An 18,730-nucleotide genomic window follows, 5' to 3' on the forward strand; every position below is an offset into this window, starting at 1 on the left:
GTGTGATGTTTTTGACAGCTATTTAAGCAATTCTTAACCACCTCTTAACGCTAAAACAAGTTTATAAGACTCATAGATTGATAGGCACTGGTTTAAAATGATTTGCCAAGGATGGCCAACAGACATCAAAGTGATCGTGTGATTATTCCAAAATCGTTGGTGTCTGATCCTCTCTCAGTGACCGTCCTGAGCCGAGGTTCGTAGCCCGTTAGTTGGTTGCCCTCAGCATGGTCGCTTCATTTTCAAGGGTTGCGAGCGCCTAAAGCGTTCAATCAAAAGTCCGGTGTATTTGTATAAGCCGGCCTATAGCTAAGTTAACAAACGTAGGGTCATTTTAAAAAAGTTTGATTATTACATAGATGGCAGTTATCATTTTACAGAAATTTATTTTTTGACAAGTAAACATTTATGATTGCAAATTTACCATGGTTTTTCCTATTCATTCAAGATGGAACGTTATGATAACAATCCCAAAATTGATACATTAAATTATAATAATGATGTCTAGGCGATTGATTACAGGCGTTAATGAAAAAGTATATATTCAATATTGGAATGCTTGGCACCACATACACTTACATCCTTTATTCCTGAAAGGGTTGACAGAGACGCAACCTGTGCACCCACTTTTGGCCGTGCGTATTCCATCGCATGATGTGACAGGGGACAAGTCTATCGCCATATGGGGCACAAACTTCAGACTCTGTACTAATACTTAGCAGAACCCAATATTACTAACCGACCCGGGGATCGAACATGAGACCTCAGCACTACAGTCTTACCATAATACAACTACGTCCCAAAAATGTATCTGAGAATTATGTTTTACCACATTTTATCTGCACATTTCCTCGACTGATAGTTATTAGAAAAAAAAAAATCCCGTGAATTTAGGGTAGCTTATGTATTAAGTATGTCTGTGTGATTAATTAAACCCAAAATAACCGTTAATGCGTGATGGTCTAACAAACAAATATAATTCCAAACATCTCCACAAACAATTCACATTTATCATATTAGTAGGATTACCGAATCAATCTCATCTTAACAAGAATCAGATAATTAACTTCTTAGCTGTGTCCTATTTTTCTTGTCTTATTAATTACGCCAATATATCGTAGGGGATTACTTAGTGCTTCCATTGTTACATTCATTCTGATCTACAAATAGCTAAATAAAATTGAAGTGCCTGTCTTCGAAATATTTTTTCTGTTCATAATATAGTTCATTCTATCGTTACTATAATTAAAAGTATAATTAATAGTTTACCATCGACTAGCTTTTGCTCGCGGCTTTGCCCATCCAAATCCGTTAAGTAGTTTTTTCGTGAAAGAGGGACAAACATACATAAATACATACATCCATCCTCACAAACATTCACATTTGTAATAATAGGATTTAATCATTTATACAAAATAAAATAATCTAAGAAAAAAACTCGCCCCTGTCATCCCCCAAGAGATAGACAAAGGCGAGCCTAGTGTACCCATTTTTACTAAAAAAATCAATCATACAATAATCCAAAAAAAGCACCTCCTCTATAATCCCAGCAAAAATGATTCACGTCTCATAACAAAGATATTTATTTGACCTAAAACTTGAAAAGTGATGATACCTCGTTATAATATTTTCCTGAGGGACTAAGTAAACGACAGCAATAAACAACTTACGAACTACACCTGCTATCGTATAATTACTAGGATTTATTATGTTCATTTAAAACAATTTGTTTAACTATAAACATTAGTTATTTGTGGTTATAATTCTGAGTAAACCTACATAATATCAATTGCAGCTTAATCCGTGGTTACTTTTCAACTATAACCATATTGCTATTAAGTTTTTGTATACTTTTTTTTGTAGACGATTAGAAGTACAAATTACATTAAATATAAATAGCATTTTATTTAATGAGATTTTGATTTCTTTGTAAGTTTAAACATGTATTGATAATACGGTGATATTTTGTGCTATTTATTTCTTTTCCTTAATAACACGCCACCTGCAATGTTAAGGCGATTTTATAACAGCACCTACATAATTTACACGGAATAGAAGTTATTTATTATATTGTGCCAAGCTTTGTCAAATTGATTAAAGTAATTAATATTAATTACTCAAAAATAAATTGATAAAGAAAACAGTTTCGATATTTAAAACGATCTGCAGTAATTGAATCGAAACACAAATTAATTAATATGTTAGACTATAATGCAAATGTAATTTTAGATAGCAAAGTACATACGCTTTAAATACATTGACAAAAGCTTAGCTACCACTGATTTACATTTCAAAATGAAACAAACATTTCACGAATCATTTACAACATATTCGCATTAAATATATGCAACACCCACGTATCATATGAAACTTGAAAGGCGTACTGTAAACCTAGTTCATCGACCTACGACATGTTTGAAAAAGATTCTCACTCCTAATCATTTTTGGGGTAAATAGCAATAATAACTGAATTTGGGAGAAACTGACGTGCGCCACGGTGTTAGGCTAAGGGCAGACAGTGCAGTGAACTGAGTCTTAAAGGGCGAACGTATACATGTCTAGAGTCTAGACTAGTTGACAAAAGTTAGAATTGAAAGCCCATTAAACTATGGTCACAAAGAGATCTGGTCGTGGTTTTCGCAGCGATAAAAATTAAAAAAGACGTTAACATGAATACCGTTAATAAATTCAAAGCCTCGGCAATAAAGGTGAGTATAATGCGAACTTAAAAAGGTACGTCACTTTTAAGAGTTCACCATACTACTGTGACATTATGTTAATGCTTATCACGACTGTTCATAGCAGAACATCTATTTAGATTACTGTATTTTCGATCAAGTGTGAATGAAATGAAGCGTTGAAGGCCCGGCCCATAAACACTAAAAAAAAAAAAAAGTTAGGAAATATATAATTATATATTATATTTAAATTACCAGACGCGGCCTAAATACAACCATATCATAAGAATAAATGTACTGGTACCGTCTGACCCAAATATGTTTCAATATGGAGATATGAAACTTGTAGGACATGAATAAGTTTATAATAATGTTACTAACAAGAGTAGTTTGGTTGGTAAAAGGGAATAATAAATGATTGGTATCGAGGTTTATACCCAAAAAAACATTCTTTCGTAACATTAACAGTTAGCCCGGTAAGTAACGGCGTGGCTGTGACTCTAACATTGCAAAGATCATAGGGGGCGGATGCTGCTTACCACCAGACGGACCGCTTGCTCGTTTGCCTATTAAAGCAATAAAAAAAGTTACATTGATAAATATGAAATTAGTTTTTGAAATACTACAATCTAATTTGATTCAATAAAACATACTAAAGAGGCAATTAATCGTGACGAGGCAAGCGACATCTTAACATTCAGAAGCACAAAATTATATTAACAAACTACTTTTAAACAGAAACGCATACCTACGCAACATCCACATGCTTATCAATTACAGCGTGAAAATGGTAAACAAGCCAATAACGAAGGCGACACGTTGATACCATGATCGATATGTTCCGCCCCTCAAATTACACTGTAATCTCAGAAGGTAATTACTCAATTTACACAAGACAGGAGCCGATAGCATCAAAGTGTCGCTTACGAGATTAAGGTCTGGCTGTTATCGGGCCTGCATGTCGGTGAGGAATATACGCGAAACTGGATTAATGTGGATGTTTTTATGTTCAATTTAAAAATGAAGTTTCGGTCTATCGGTTAAAATTATTAAATAAATGTTAGTGACTTTGAAGAAAAGGCTTTTTAGCAGTATGGGAATGTCTTATGAGTTTGACTAGGGCCGACATTGTCAGTATTTTCAGTGAGTCTAAAGCAAAGAGCATTACAATACTACGAAAAAACTAAATGATAACCTGTAAAAGATTTTTGTACGACCAACCCGCAATCAAAGTTTTATAAGGTACCCACGTAAACACATATTCCTAATTTAAAATTAAAAAACAAGTATTTATGCAATAGATTTCAGTCCCCAAGTTAATTAGTAAATACACCATCTATTTTTTTACACTAATGTCCGTATTAATCTATGTAAACAAGATAAGCCAATCTAGACCTAAACTAGATCTTCAACCAGAGTTCATGGATTTATACATCACAATAGAAGCATTAATATAATGCCAACGACATCTTAAAGATTGAAGGAGTTTTCTGACCGTTAGAGAATTTAACATACGTGTTTTTGAACTGTAAAGAATAATCTGAAGTTATTACATTCGTACAGTTATGTCTTATATTGCACACAAAATATATCATAAATTCGTTTGCACTACATCCAACTTAAATAAAGTTACATTGTGCTTAATTTTCTTCTTAAAATACAAACGCGGTCGCTCGGAGCTTTTATTTACTCAAGATTCCACAAAGGCCTAAGTACATCGGCATTAACCCAAAATGTTTTAAGGACCCAAAATTCTTTATCGAATTCATAGACATTCATTCAAATATTACACCTCTTATAAAGCGTATTACCAGAGGCTTTAGGTTTATTTTCGAAATTAAGGCGTTATACACCTTCAAATGTCCTAATTTACCTCTAGTTCTCTAGAAAGTAATATTTTCATCTTTCATTACAACCAGAGTAATTACAGAAACTTTAGGCAACTTTAAAATAATGTAAATTAGAATTATTTATTTTGTATAATTAAAATTCCGATGAGGATTTAGTAACAAATTATTTTTTAAACCAATTTTGACCACTCAAACTTTTAATCTAACCCGGGCTGAATACATTTATCTACTTATTATAAATGCGAAGTCAATCCTCTTTATGTCTATTACGTGGTCAGGGTTTAATATCTGAACTGATTTTGGTGAACTCTAGCACCGAGTGAATTTGAATCCTAGAAAGATAATAGGTTACCTTTCTAAATATATTTGTCACAGACCGAATTCCACCAGAGCAAAAATGCGAGCAAAAGCTAGCTTCTTAGCTATATCTGTATAGATTTTGCTCGCTGCTTTGCTCGTCATCATTTTATTCCCCGGAGTATAAGTAGATAATCAAATAATAATAAAATCTAGCGTGTAACGTTCAATTAGAATAAGATTTTTTAGAGTTAGTTCAATGATTGTGGTTAATGTTGATCAATGTATGAAATTCAGCTTTAAATCAAAATTTCGAATGTTTAGGTTTTTCTATTATTAGTTGCAGTACAAAGCCGACATAATTACATAATGTGTACATAAATATGAATACCTACTTTTTGTAACTATAAATATATATCACTATTATTTCTATAATAGGTAAATTAATGGAAGCAATTACATGACTAACCATTACTGACGCATTTATATCAATAACAATGGTCACAAAATAGTCGCTTCCCCGTGTTGGTAGGGGCACAATATTGTGGGTTAATGAAGCCGCTACTCACCGAAGATTATAAATGGATCCGTGTCGACCTACATACAACCAAACGTGAGCGAAAATTTCCAAGCGATGAAAAGGTACAGGTAGATATCGAAATAACTCGACTTCCAACAATGTGTTTATTTTTAGATTTAAAATGTTTATAATTAGTCCCATTCTAAATTAGATTGCGGAACGTCCAACCCCCCCCCCTCTCTTTCCTCCTTCTGACCCTCTTGTCAAATCTTGTTAATTATATTTGGGGAACAAATAGACCTGCTATTTGTTCCCCAAATATAATTAACGTCATACGATTCCTTGTTTCTATTCATGAGCCGTGATGGTCACTTATTATAATCAATGAACAGAATGGTATACATGGCTATATGGGTAAGGGTATGGGTCAGCAGAGACCCCACTGCACCTTATGGTAAGCAGCGTGGAGTCTAAATAATGTCGGATAATGAAAGATGACAAAATTATGCCGGCCTGTTTGAACCTGGTATACACGGATGTGAGATTGTATATCAGGCCATCAGGCTCAGTAAAGTCCTGCGCTATTGAATTTGGAGGATTCTGGAATTACTCCTGACTGGTAAGATGCAAATAGCGGTCGAAGGTTCACGATACGCCATTGTAACAAACCCAGGATTTAAAAAAAAACATTACCTTCTACTAAAAAAATGGACTAAACATGATTGTTTCGGTAATTATACTAATTATATTTTGTGATAACATTGTTCACTGTAATCAAGCTTTGGTTAGCCACATTGTGTATACCAAATGATTAACGATAAATGTTATTTTGGAAAGTTCCATTCGGAATATCAATGTGAAATAACTTTTTATTTCGTGGCAGTGTTATCCGGCGTCAATAATAATGAAGGTTGACGCTTCAAGACCATAGGGTATACTGTGTGATACATAAAATATCCAATAAAATATATTATGGCCAACAAAAAATTATTTCACAAATATGTTGTTTTTGGTTGTGTTATTTGGATTTTTCTGCTCAGTATCAGGCCGGAGTCTTAAATTTGTGGCCGATATGGTGATAGGCTCGTCGCCTATCACATAATGGGACGGAACACACTTGGCGAAAAGAGGGTGCGTGGTTGCGCCTCTGCATATACTCCTTCGGCGATAAATGTGTGATGTGTGATTGTTTTGTATCAGATGCTATAATTTATGAATTTTATGACATTTATCTTTAAAATGCCCAACAATATTTGAAGCTTTCGGCATCTGCGCGTCCGAAATTAAGTTTAAAATGCCACATATAACCCGCCATCCACCCAACAATAGCCGCAGATGTACAAGGGAGCAGACTGGATGCAAATAACAAAAATCAATACGACTGAGCGGCTGAACGCAGCGTGCCCAACTTGCATAAAATTAACCATCGCGATTTTAGCACACTTCATATCGGAGCGCAATTAGTGGACGTTTTAATCTGCAGAAAAAATGCACCAACAATACAAATGCAGACAACAAGTGCATGTAATGAAATCCAGAGGGAATTCTCAGACGGTGTCACAAATAAACAATAGATCATCGTGCGTCCGGTGCCGGGCGTCTGCTGCTTACCAAATAGTACAAAGTACTCAGAAACGGAGCCACTCTCGTTTTATTAGATTGCGTCTGCGTACCATTTTTATATATTCGACGATACGTGCGCATGTATGTATGAAAAACCTCTAAGTAAGTGGTTGAGAGACTTCGCGTCTCCGAGCTGCTACTCGAGCAAACCTGTTGACCCAGTGTGCAGCGCTTGCGGCAAAAACTTCGACTGCACCTGCCTTCTTCAGCGCTATGGCCGCCTAGTACAATGTAAATGCGACTATTCAAACGGAACCATTGTTTGCGACCTAAAACCGGCTTGGAACAAGAACACCACGCGAAAAGCAATCGCATCGTTAGATTAATTAAATGTAATCAATATGAAATGACGCGAGTGTACCATTTGTAAATTGTAGCTATTGCCAATATGTTACGAGAAGTAATTACAATAAGGAAATAATGACCTTTCGAACGTAAGATATACGCTGGAACACTTTCTAAACGTCTATGTGGGAGGATTAGTGAGTGGATTTATTTCACCGGGCGCACCCAGATCCTCGTTCAGATAATCGACTCAACAAGACTTGCCGCCTCTCAAAGTATAATTTATTTTTTCTAAAGAGTGTGGCTAGAGAATTTGTTTCATTCGCTGTCGATACAAAATGGCCTCACATACACGTTCAAACAAATTGCGATGATTGGAAACACGCGGTGTCCGCTTGTGTTTGACGTTTCATTTTGAGGACAATATCGCCAGGAAATTTCACCAGTAGACGAAATTTAATTTTGGATGTGTCAACTCAAGGTTTTCAATTATTCAACTAATTATATTTTATAGGTAAACCTTGTAGACAGTGTAAAATATTTTATATATTTTTTTTTATCAAATATCAATTTGCCAATTACTGCACATATGGGGCATAACTTGCTTTTATTAATTAGCTATTTGATCTTTAGATATAACTTCAAGTGTTTAGACGTTTCGGGCACATCTAAGATGCAAGAAAGTTCCAAGTAGTTCTGTATAGACATGTGTGATTCTCATGTGAGTTTTACAATACATCCGTGCGTCATAAAGTTAACTCTTGACCGGGTGTGAACTCATTGACCCAGTGCGGTACGGAATCACCTCAGCGAGGCGTGACGTCGATTACTACGCTCTCACGCTTCAAATGCGCTGACGAAACGCAGGTATGAGTAAGGACAGCTTTGTACCAGGAAATGCTGAGTGGATACCCACTTTCTCTTCGTATCATTGATGTCATAAAAGCTTTAACTGAAGCACAAGGCCTGTAAAAACGCTTCAATGGCCGTGCCCTTAAAGATAATGAAACGGAGAAAGCTAATCTCAAATGTGATGGCAAACAGGAAAAGGACGCTTATATAAAACATAAACGAAAAATGTGCGTTATTCCCTTCAAATCCGCGTTCGTGTTTAACAAATTGAACGCGTAAATATAAAGGTGAGAGTGAAATAAAATGGCGTTTTGAATACATCAGTTGCAGGCACCCTCGTCAAGAGCGTATCCATGGTGAACGACGTATATTTCACTACGACTGACGATCTGTTGTAGAACCACTTCATACCGAACACATTTGCGACTTCGCTACATTTCGCTGACATGTTGATTTCGTGGAATATTTTTAAAATATTTTTGTGTGCTGCATATTTTGTTTATGCTTTATAATAAACGAAATACGCTTTTGTGTGGACAACATTCACACAATAGTTTTAGAACAATAAGCCGTCTTTGTTTCACAACAAAAAACGCTTGGGATTTTATTTAGGACAAAAAGAGTGTTTAAAATAAAATTACGTATGCAATTTGTTTAAAAACAATTGAAATTAATTTAAAAAAGATATTTTTAGGTATTAAAATTTAACATCTGATACACTTAGGTAGAGACTACTACGACCTACGTTAGCAAAAATGAAATATTTCCTAATCGAAAACATTTCGCCGAGACAATAGCGAATCATTCGAAACAAGAGCAAGCGTGACCGAAAAATAGATTCAACGGCACACATGCCCATTGGAGCACAAAAGAGGAACAATGCGGCAAAATGTACTACGCAACAAACGATTCTTCAATTTCATGCTTCGTAATTTTTTTACTGACACATATGCCCGTAACAATTTCGAACTATTAACGCGAAAATTGATCTCAACAAAACCAGCATTGAATTTTAAGCTCGAATGCAAATATATCGCTCTCTATGTAAATTCTGCACCGAAACGTAACGATGTTACAAGCGCACCGCTTAAAGGACTATGGTATATGGAATCGAAAGGGAACCTGTGTATGTACCACACCCACGTCCCTACGTCAATATTTCCCATATCCTGTAAAACTAAGCCCGATTCGAGAATTTGCATTCGCGTTAATGAATACGGCGTATGTAAATGCAAAACTGATTACACTTCAATACACAACTGCAGTTTCTTTAGAAAGTAGTACAGTTATGCGTATTTAGTACGAATAGCAACAAGGGTTTAGTAATGTTATTACGGCTGTACGCACATTTTCCTAGGTCACGAAAAATAAGAAAACAGGTTTTAACGCAGCGGGACACAAGTAAAATACAACTTTGACTACTGAAGGAAAGAATCCAAATAATGTAACATAGCATTATATTCGCAGATTAGAAACAATGAAACAAACAACTAGAACTTTCACTGTACCATAAGTACAGATGTTTGAAGTCGGTCATCTTTAAAATCTTACGTTGGCGCCAAAAGTTCAATAGCCTGGATTCAGCTCCGTTTGATGCCCGCGGAAACATTCCGCTACTCCAGATATCTTCCATGCAAAAGTAAATAGTGCTTACTGTCAACGGTTCGAATACGTATGAGATCCGTAAGATTTTTAGAGTTTAAAGTCGTACTGTAAAAAGACTTCAATTTTTAGTAAACGTTTTAAGTAATGATGCTAGTAAAATATCAAAATAAATAATGTTATATACACAGTATATTATTCTGACATCTAAGATGTTTATTGTTTAATATTTTTATTTCAAAACGCTTTGTACTCATGGACATGTTTCTCTAAGGGCGCCATTTTGGATTAGGTAGTTTAATGCCTGTTACAAATACGTGCCAAATTCTCAGAACAATATATAAACTTACATAGGCCGGGACTAAACAGTTTTTCCCCAAAGTAAACGCATTATATTTATACCGACAAAATGAATGAATGATGTCTTGTTATCACAGGAATACTCCGTCCTTAGATAAAAAAAACGTCTATGAATAAGGGGTTTAGAATTTGTCACTTAGTGACTTAATCCAACACTTGGCGTGTAAATATACTGAATTGATACTTACTGTTGGCAGTTTACCATTCCAAACGTCATGTCGTGCCACTAATGCCGTTCTAATAGCAAAGTTCACTCGATTACCTTTTGCTTGTCACTTACCTCCGTAGTAGAACTCCTAAGCTCGTGTTAAGTAAACGTGACATACATAATCGTTCCATCCATAACTTCATAAGCCTTAAACGATTGAACACAACGTTTACGCAAGCGTTATTGTTCTTAATACGTATTTGCATCAGAGTCAACGGCTTTGAATTCATTAGGCCCCAAACGGCGACTTCCATTCGACCATATTTGGGGGACTGCGAACATTGCCCCGTAATCTTTAATCTGGTGCCGACGTCGCACCATATACTTTTATTTGGCAACTTTACCATTTTATTTGGCCTTACATGTACGTAGGCGTAGTGAATTATTTTCTTTCACGCTTTTGATTAACACGGTGGTGCCGTTAGGAAACGACTTTGGGCACGGAAGACAAACGCAATTGACAAGGTCTAAAAGAACTGTTAAAAAAACGAGATAGATTTCGCTAGTTTCGTATCAAATCTATCGGAATAGCGAGTGAATTTAGTCCCTTGACACCTAAACTACGAATATCCTTCAGGATAAGTATTATTGAGGTGTGATAAGGCGATAAATTTATTTTTAATCATAAGCTGTTAATTTCAAGAATGGGTTTTTGAAAACCTCTGTGAAATAGAGAAAATACTATGTGCCAAGTGCCACCTCGATTTCAAAAGATTGTTAAAACCGAACTTCCTAGGCAGTTTCAAAGTTCCTCGTTGTTCTAAAAGCGCCGAAACAACTCGGTGGCATAGAAAAAATGAAACAAGTTAACACAACAGTTTCCGATGGCCTCAGCCGCGTTGGTTTGGACTAGTCGAGAGCCGCCGACTTTGTGGGCAAAGTTTTACTCGTTGAATAATTACTAAAGCTAAATGTTAAACGATGTACGCTGCAGACGTGCAGAAACGCTAATTTTGCATAATCTTTTATCCAACTGATTAAAATTTTTCGAAATCTAATAAGTAGTTGTTTTTAGGCTTTGTGTTATTTTAAGGTCATCTGCTTTTTTAAGCTTTGGGTGGAAATGAAACGATCATGTTTTAGTTATTATTTCATTTTGCAACGCATAAAAGACGGATATCAGATGATTTGGGACCATTACCATATTAAAATAGGTAGCTCCTACTGTGTTTAAAACTCGGAATCAAGTGCGCATCAAATTATAATCAAACCAATGCATATTTATAAATTTATACGAAACAAGAGAAATAATAATAGTACCTTGTGATGTTAATTTACCCATGCGTAGGATGAAACTTATTCGTAATCACATGTACATTGTACAACAATCACTTTCGTAAATCGTATTCTTTCGCACTGCGTGGAATAAATTATAAACAAGAATGCATGTGCGATATAACTTGCAATATTTCGAAAGGTATCGGATAAAGTGATGGTTCGATAATGTGAACATGCGCCCACGCACCTATCAATTTATCAACGCGGCCTATCGTTCCAAACCGGCTTGACCATCTTGTACATCACCGTATTTATGTTCTGTTTAAACCAATTGCTGCCTGTTATTTCAACACCTTATTAAATAAAAGGTATTCGTAATTTCAACATCATCATATTTAATAATTATGATTCAGAGTAAATGGCTAGACATCAACTGCTTTGCTCTTATACTATTCCTTTTGTTCCTAACCGTTCAAAGTTAAGCTTTATTTTTCAGTCCATTATCATTATGGCATAATGCACTACCGACACCCTTAGCAGATAATTTTCAAAAACACGACGCGTTACGTGTTTCCCAGCAACGCATCATCTAGTAATTTTCATATAGATCCTCGTACTTTTTACTCGTTGCAACTTACACATCCCCTAGTGCATCATTCAACTTCATCAAATCAATCAGTTAAACAAACATTTCGTGGAGTCAAATCAATCAAAGTGTTGCGCAACATACTTCTATTCGGTGGTCGAACACCTGTGAATGTTTATTTCCGTTGACACCTTCGCCCACTGATCCACATTTGGCCAAGTAACGATCCTCGAAACAGCCTCGACCTATCGGATATGACTAAATGCATAATAGATGAGGTCTATAATAAAACTATTCAGTTAGCCGCGGCCGTTGCTCCATAATGATATTTTCGGAGCTTCACAGTTGGTAACTGAATGAACGGTTCGCGGAGCTTGATTCGACTCCGTGCAATATTTATCATTGTGCTATTTACGGTTTCGGTATATGAACAGATTTTTACACAGTCGGTAATGAACATCTCTGCATTTTGTACATTGTAAATTTTGGTAGGTTTAAAAATTATGAAACTTGTAACTTTAGGTCTTGGCTATAATAATGTATAGTAATAGAATATCTCAAATGTTAAGGTGAATAGATAAAAATGGGTCAGATACAATCTGTGCACTACATAGCAAATACAAATGGTTTAACTGCCACGTTTACGGAATTTCCCAGTCACAGGCGAAAGCCAGTAAAAATAACCATAACATCCGTTAATCAGTAACTGTTACACAATTTACATTTTAAACCGTTTGTTAAAGAACGAGTGTGTTATTTTGAGCAATAAATCGTGTATAATTTGGTCACTTTGTGTTTCTTTGTCGTAGATAACGCGTGTAACGGCTTGATTACTCAAAGCTTTCAACTGTAAATGGTTACATTCGGCCGAGTAGGTAAACACCGATCTAATTCTGGAACTATCAACTACTCAGGCCGACCACTTTGTACTGGATATTAATAATGTAACTAACCAACTATGGCAGCTATTATTACCGACTATTTTGATACAAAAAATAAATATTTAGGCAAAATTTCAGAGATAGAACGCTGTGTAAACATATCAAAATAGTATTTATTCTATAAGCCCTATATTTACTGAATGACTTTTTTCTTAATCAGAATTCTATATAAATAAACTTATATACCATAAGCATTCCACCATAAGTCTTAAAGCAGACCCCTTGCACATGACTGTCTCAAGCGCATTTCTTTGTCGTCTGAATCGACAACAAGCGTTTACGTCTCAATAAATTTAAATTGAAACTAATAAAGTTAAAGGCAGTTCGGACGAGTTAAAAATTTAGGACGCTATTGAATAAACATGAGCGTGCGTTTACAGTAATGTCTGGATATTAATGCACAGATTACTGCGTTCAGTAAATAGGTCGCCATGACACGAAGCTCACCCCTTAATGTCGCCATAAAGTCAGTGTGGTGTTTGAAATGATATAATGCAACGTTGGCCTTGTTTCGTTTCTGTGGAAATTATGAAACCCGCGGCAGATTGAACTCAATGATTTGAAGGAGTAGTCCAGTTCAAATGTTTATCTTGCATCCTAACTAAACGGTCACGAAAGAAAAGTTTGGTTATTACCTAATTGATCGTAATTCGTTTGCAGAGGACACGATTCAATGATGCTACAATGCAATTACATAAACATTATGACAACATTAAGCCTAATTTATGTGCGGCCGGTGACACGTGCCCGTTTGTAGCCATAATAAATAACTCCATTACCACGCTTCATTCAGGCGTTTTTGGTGAAAACGTCGCAATTAGAAGTCCATATTTAATTTCAAGGCAAACAACGAAGTACGGAGTTATTAATTAAGAATTACTGACAGCCTCCAACGCAAACAATTAGATGTAATGCGAATTTTAGGCAAATTAACATGAAGCGGGGTCCGTTGAATCAGTCGGCTTTAATTAGAACCGGAATCTTGGTACCGTTCGAGCACTTCTGTTCAGCTCGTGTGCGATGTAACCAAATGAGTTCCGCGAATGCAACATTTAGATGTGATATGTGAATCAATACGCGTGTCCGTTAATAAAACCGTATGACATGTCGAAGCGTTTTCAAAATTTCAAACATTCCCGTACTCAAGAATCCATTCGAAATAGCTCTTGGTATTTTCACATTTCACTCTGAAATGCCAAGATTTACTTTAGCAAGATTTAAACGTCCCTCAAAACGTTATGTGAAAGAATTCCACATTTACAGCAAACGTGAATATTCTAGGCGAAAACTTTCAGGCAATATGCACTCTTGGCCTAGATTTGCCGGTTCGTCGACCGATTTCGTGTTGGGAAGCCACGCGCGCGTATCACCAGGTGATGTTCGCTCTAAGCCGACATTTCCGATGCGGGCAACGGATATATTTTTAGCGAAATGTATTTCAACAAATAAATGTTATGATGTCCAATATCGCTTTGGGAAATTGTTTCATGGAGCAATAAACACGATTCCGTCTCGCGCCACGATTCAATACGGATGCGTCATCCGTACAATTTATACGATCGTTAATTCATTTGATCATTAGCTCTGAGTATTGTTTCATATTTTTACTTTTTATGTTTCTATTTAGAGATCTCAGTGTCTCGGTCATTTGAGATGTTGGAATAGGAACTGCCCAAAATAGGAATGTTGAATGAGTTAACTTTACACAAAAGCGGCAAGGTCGTATCTTCAATATTATTTTAATGCATAGCGTTACCGTTCCACTAATGAAGTTTTATGACGTGAGAAACTGGTCATCCCCTGTCCTATCGACAAACCATTTAGTTATCATTACCTATTTAAATAAATGTGATGCTATATTTATTAATCTTAACAGTAACAATAGCACACAATAGGAATGAGAATACGCAATGAAGATGATGCTATGTCCATTGCAAAGCGAGATTCAAATTAGCAAGAAAACTTGAGAATAATTGAAATAGTATCTGGAAGTTCTAGCACAATATATTGCTGCAAGAACTTGCTAATCTAAATTTAGTTTTAGAGACGGATTACTTGCTTGAAATTTTTGACTAAAGAGTACCGGAATAAAGTTTCACTGTGTACGATTCCTGAACAGCCTTTACAGTAAGAAATTATTCAAGCAAAGATCTTATGAATAAATTTCATCTTCCTTCTGCAATTAATTACTACAAATCATCTTACGGCTGGGTGGCTGATTGCAGATCATTATTCTATCATGTCAACCGATATGTCTCGACCGACTAAGCAATGTCAGTTCTTCCGTGTTTATAATCTGTAAGTATAAGGATTTGTTTCTCTTTGGATATGTTATTGGGAAGAGTCCTAGAAACAATGGTCGATGGTTCTGAACAGTTGTCAGTAATAATAACAGACTTAAGGTTATAGCTTAAGGTCCATTTTTCATACATTTTGTTTCACCATTAATCTGGGTAACTAAACAAGTATTGACAAGTAAAAAATTTAAATTCACGTCTAGTTAGTGATTAGTTCTCGCAGTTGTCAATACTTGTTTAGTTACCCAGATTAAAGGTGAAACAAAATGTATGGAAATGGACCTTAAGCTTTAACCTTAAAATTGGCCCTTTCTCCCATCGATTTATATGTACTACGTACTAGATTTAGCGTTCCGAAAATTCACTGTATTCAACTGAATTGAACTGCAATCCATTCAAACTGAATTTAGTATGGTCAATATTTACAGCTTGTGGTTGTGTCTATAGAATATACATCAAAGATTTCTCCTGACCTCTACATTGTAATAGCTTCCTTTAAATTCTTTTGACCCCTTGGTTTCATGATGCCATTGAAGTGCCAATCTAAATCAACTATGAAAATCCGAATTGTACAATTCGATTACTAGATTTTAAAGTTGACAAAGGCGTAGAGTTTTGAAAAAGTTAAATATCCTATGATAATAACCTAACATGCCAACTAAAATTATAACACAAATGTGCGTCCAAAACGCTTGGCCCGGCCATGCCCCTGTTTATGAGTTTCGTTTTAATAGCTGTTACACAAAATGAATGAGCTCACAAAAGACATTTATATTTTTTTTAAAGGAGAGGGGGTATACATACATATGGGTCAACTAATGGTAAGATCACTGCCGCTTATAGACGTCTACAATACTAAGATCTTCTCTTCATTGCCGTCTTAATACGTCGCAATCTCTTTGCCAGCCTTTACAGTATCGAAGTAATCGAATGGAGACCATTCTCAGGGTATATCTTCTCTCATTTATTTATTAACTAGCTTTTGCTCGCTGCTTCGCCCGCGTGAAATTAGTTTTCCGGAATAAAAGTCCCGCTATGTATTTTCCCGGGATAAAATGTAACCTTTCCAGGGTTTTAAACTATTTCCATACCAAATTTCATAGAAATCCGTTCAAATTTTAAGCAAAACATAACATGCAGACAGACACAAAAAGGAATTCCTTTTTCTGTTCTTGTTTTATAATATATATAGATTTGAAGAACGAATTGGCGAGTAGAGACTGCTGGATTAGTAAATGAGTTTTACGACAGGTATTTTTCAATGAAAAATCATGGTCTATCAAAACACTACGAGCCGTTTAAAAAGCTTGAGGTTCAGGAAAAATACAATGCAATTGGTACCTTGAGAATACCCACGGAGAAATAAAGACACCGTACAAAAATTGCGCTAACCAAATACGTCGGTTGTCGAAACATTGTTATGCAAGGCGTTAATAAAATAAGTATCCTTTACTTATTTCAGTGGGATACTGACGCTTTCCGCCCGCCTTCGCGCTGGGTCGAATCACGGCGCCTTGCCGGGCGCCGGCTAGTCGCTCCCCGCGTATGTCTGTCCATGTACTAATAAAGGAATTGTTCGTCCTGTGTTCATTCTTATTGCGTTTAGAAGGTCACTAGGTCTATAGATCGTACTTTTTGCAAGTTATACGGGTCATAGAAATGTAATTTGAATTTTTGAATATTTTCGATTGAATTAAGCTAAAATTTAATACATTTTGCAGTAAACTTCTTTGTTTGCCTAGAAATTATATAAAAATCATTAAGTAGATCTTTATATGTGCTGACTGCTACATTAATGCTTAGACTGTTTTAAAAATTTTATAAGAGCAGTTTGACCTAAGTTATGCTACAAAATCTAGCAGAAAACCAACTAACAGTGGCAGACTTGCTTTTAGATTCCATGTGGTCAGTGAGCACTAGCATATACCATCCCAAAATAAGAAATGTGTTATTTTGGATTTAAAATATAAGAAAATAATAATGTTGACTAGAGTTCTTTCAATGGCCCAAGTTTAACTGTCAAATTTATTATATTTCAAACACACACTTATTTCATTTTTTTTTCACTTCTCTATATGAATTTTAATTATGTAAAATCCAAACTACCTTCAAATAATATAATTAAAAAGGGGAAGAAAGGTTTAAGATCCTCACATATTAATATATTATAATCAAAGATGTATCTAAAAATTAAGGAATAAAAAATAAAAATAAAATATAATTAGATGTGTATCTTATAACATTTCTTAATAAGGTAGGGTTAACATAATATGATTGGTTTGGTATATAATATAACCCTGTATTGTGTTATACTTGATTTAAATCACTATTCAGTTTTCTATTTTAACAATTGTAATATGACTTTAATTAACATCCAATAAATTGTGACTATAATAAAAAAAATAATGTGAATGACTTTTTCATTCATTAATAAAAAATCTAATATAGGTATTTAAGGCATCAATTTTTTAAGTGAATAATTGAAGAGAATTCTTATTTTTTTGTTGTTTGGATGATTAAAACAATGGTCAACCTTTTACAAATCACATTGAGACCAAAGTCGAAATATTCTGGAAACCATTCAATTTATATATGAAACACTTTACAATGCTAATTCATTCAAAAAATAGGGAACACCAAACATTTTGTATATAAGGAGAAAATTTATTTTAAGTAGCCAACAATATTTTACATAAGAAACATAACTATATATTACCTAATGTATATAAGTAATTAAAATGTCAATTTAGACCAGTAAAAGAAAACAAATTATTTGGATAATTACGTAGCTAATTACAAAGTTTTAAAATGAGTTTATTAAACGAAAAGGCATGTACTACTGTTTCCATATTTAAATAACGATGAATAATAATAATACATTCTTGTTTTGGAAAGTAAATACGCACGTATACGGCGAAAAATCGATCTGCGACCGGTCCGCTGGCAATAGTAAACATTCGTCATTAGATCGACAACTACAATAAACCTGCTATTTATTAACGCTCAAATAATATTAAACTGCGTTCGCTATTCTTAATTAGTCACAGATTAGGATTTAACCATATAAATATCACGCAAATACGAAAGAAAAAATACTTACACACATCTTTCTCTTCGTAAGCAACTGTAGCGCGTCGGGTATCTTGAATTAAAAAGTCTTTTGATTTGTTTTAAAACCAAGATAACTTCGAAATGACAAAACACTGCTAATTTCAGTCAAAGTAAGTAATAGATTTTCAAAATATCATCAATTCATACACAACTGACGATCGGAAATTCAAGGCAAAGAAGGCACTTGGCAAGAATAAAGCTTTATGTTATTTCCCCGAGATGACATCTTCATTGAAGTTTTATTGTCTGTGGATTTTACAATGCTAACCATAGACAAGCAATTTTTAACACGTATATGTAGT

The 18,730-nt window shown here is 35.0% G+C and overlaps 1 protein-coding gene across 2 annotated transcripts in view; it reads right to left on the minus strand.

The window, feature by feature from the left end:
* LOC115443804 (tyrosine-protein kinase Src64B) overlaps positions 1-18,643 on the minus strand; it is a 102,563-nt gene extending 83,920 nt beyond the window's left edge. Inside the window, exon 1 of one of the 2 annotated variants that reach the window (XM_030169374.2) lies at positions 18,418-18,643. The gene's annotated coding sequence lies outside the window, so the exon portion shown is untranslated. The remainder of the gene's footprint in view (positions 1-18,417) is intronic. The other variant, XM_037438766.1, reaches the window with a different exon arrangement.
* Between the last annotated feature and the right edge of the window lie 87 nt (positions 18,644-18,730).

The sequence above is a fragment of the Manduca sexta genome, chromosome 15 (genome assembly GCF_014839805.1).
Source record: "Manduca sexta isolate Smith_Timp_Sample1 chromosome 15, JHU_Msex_v1.0, whole genome shotgun sequence".
Taxonomy (NCBI): Eukaryota; Metazoa; Arthropoda; class Insecta; order Lepidoptera; family Sphingidae; genus Manduca; species Manduca sexta.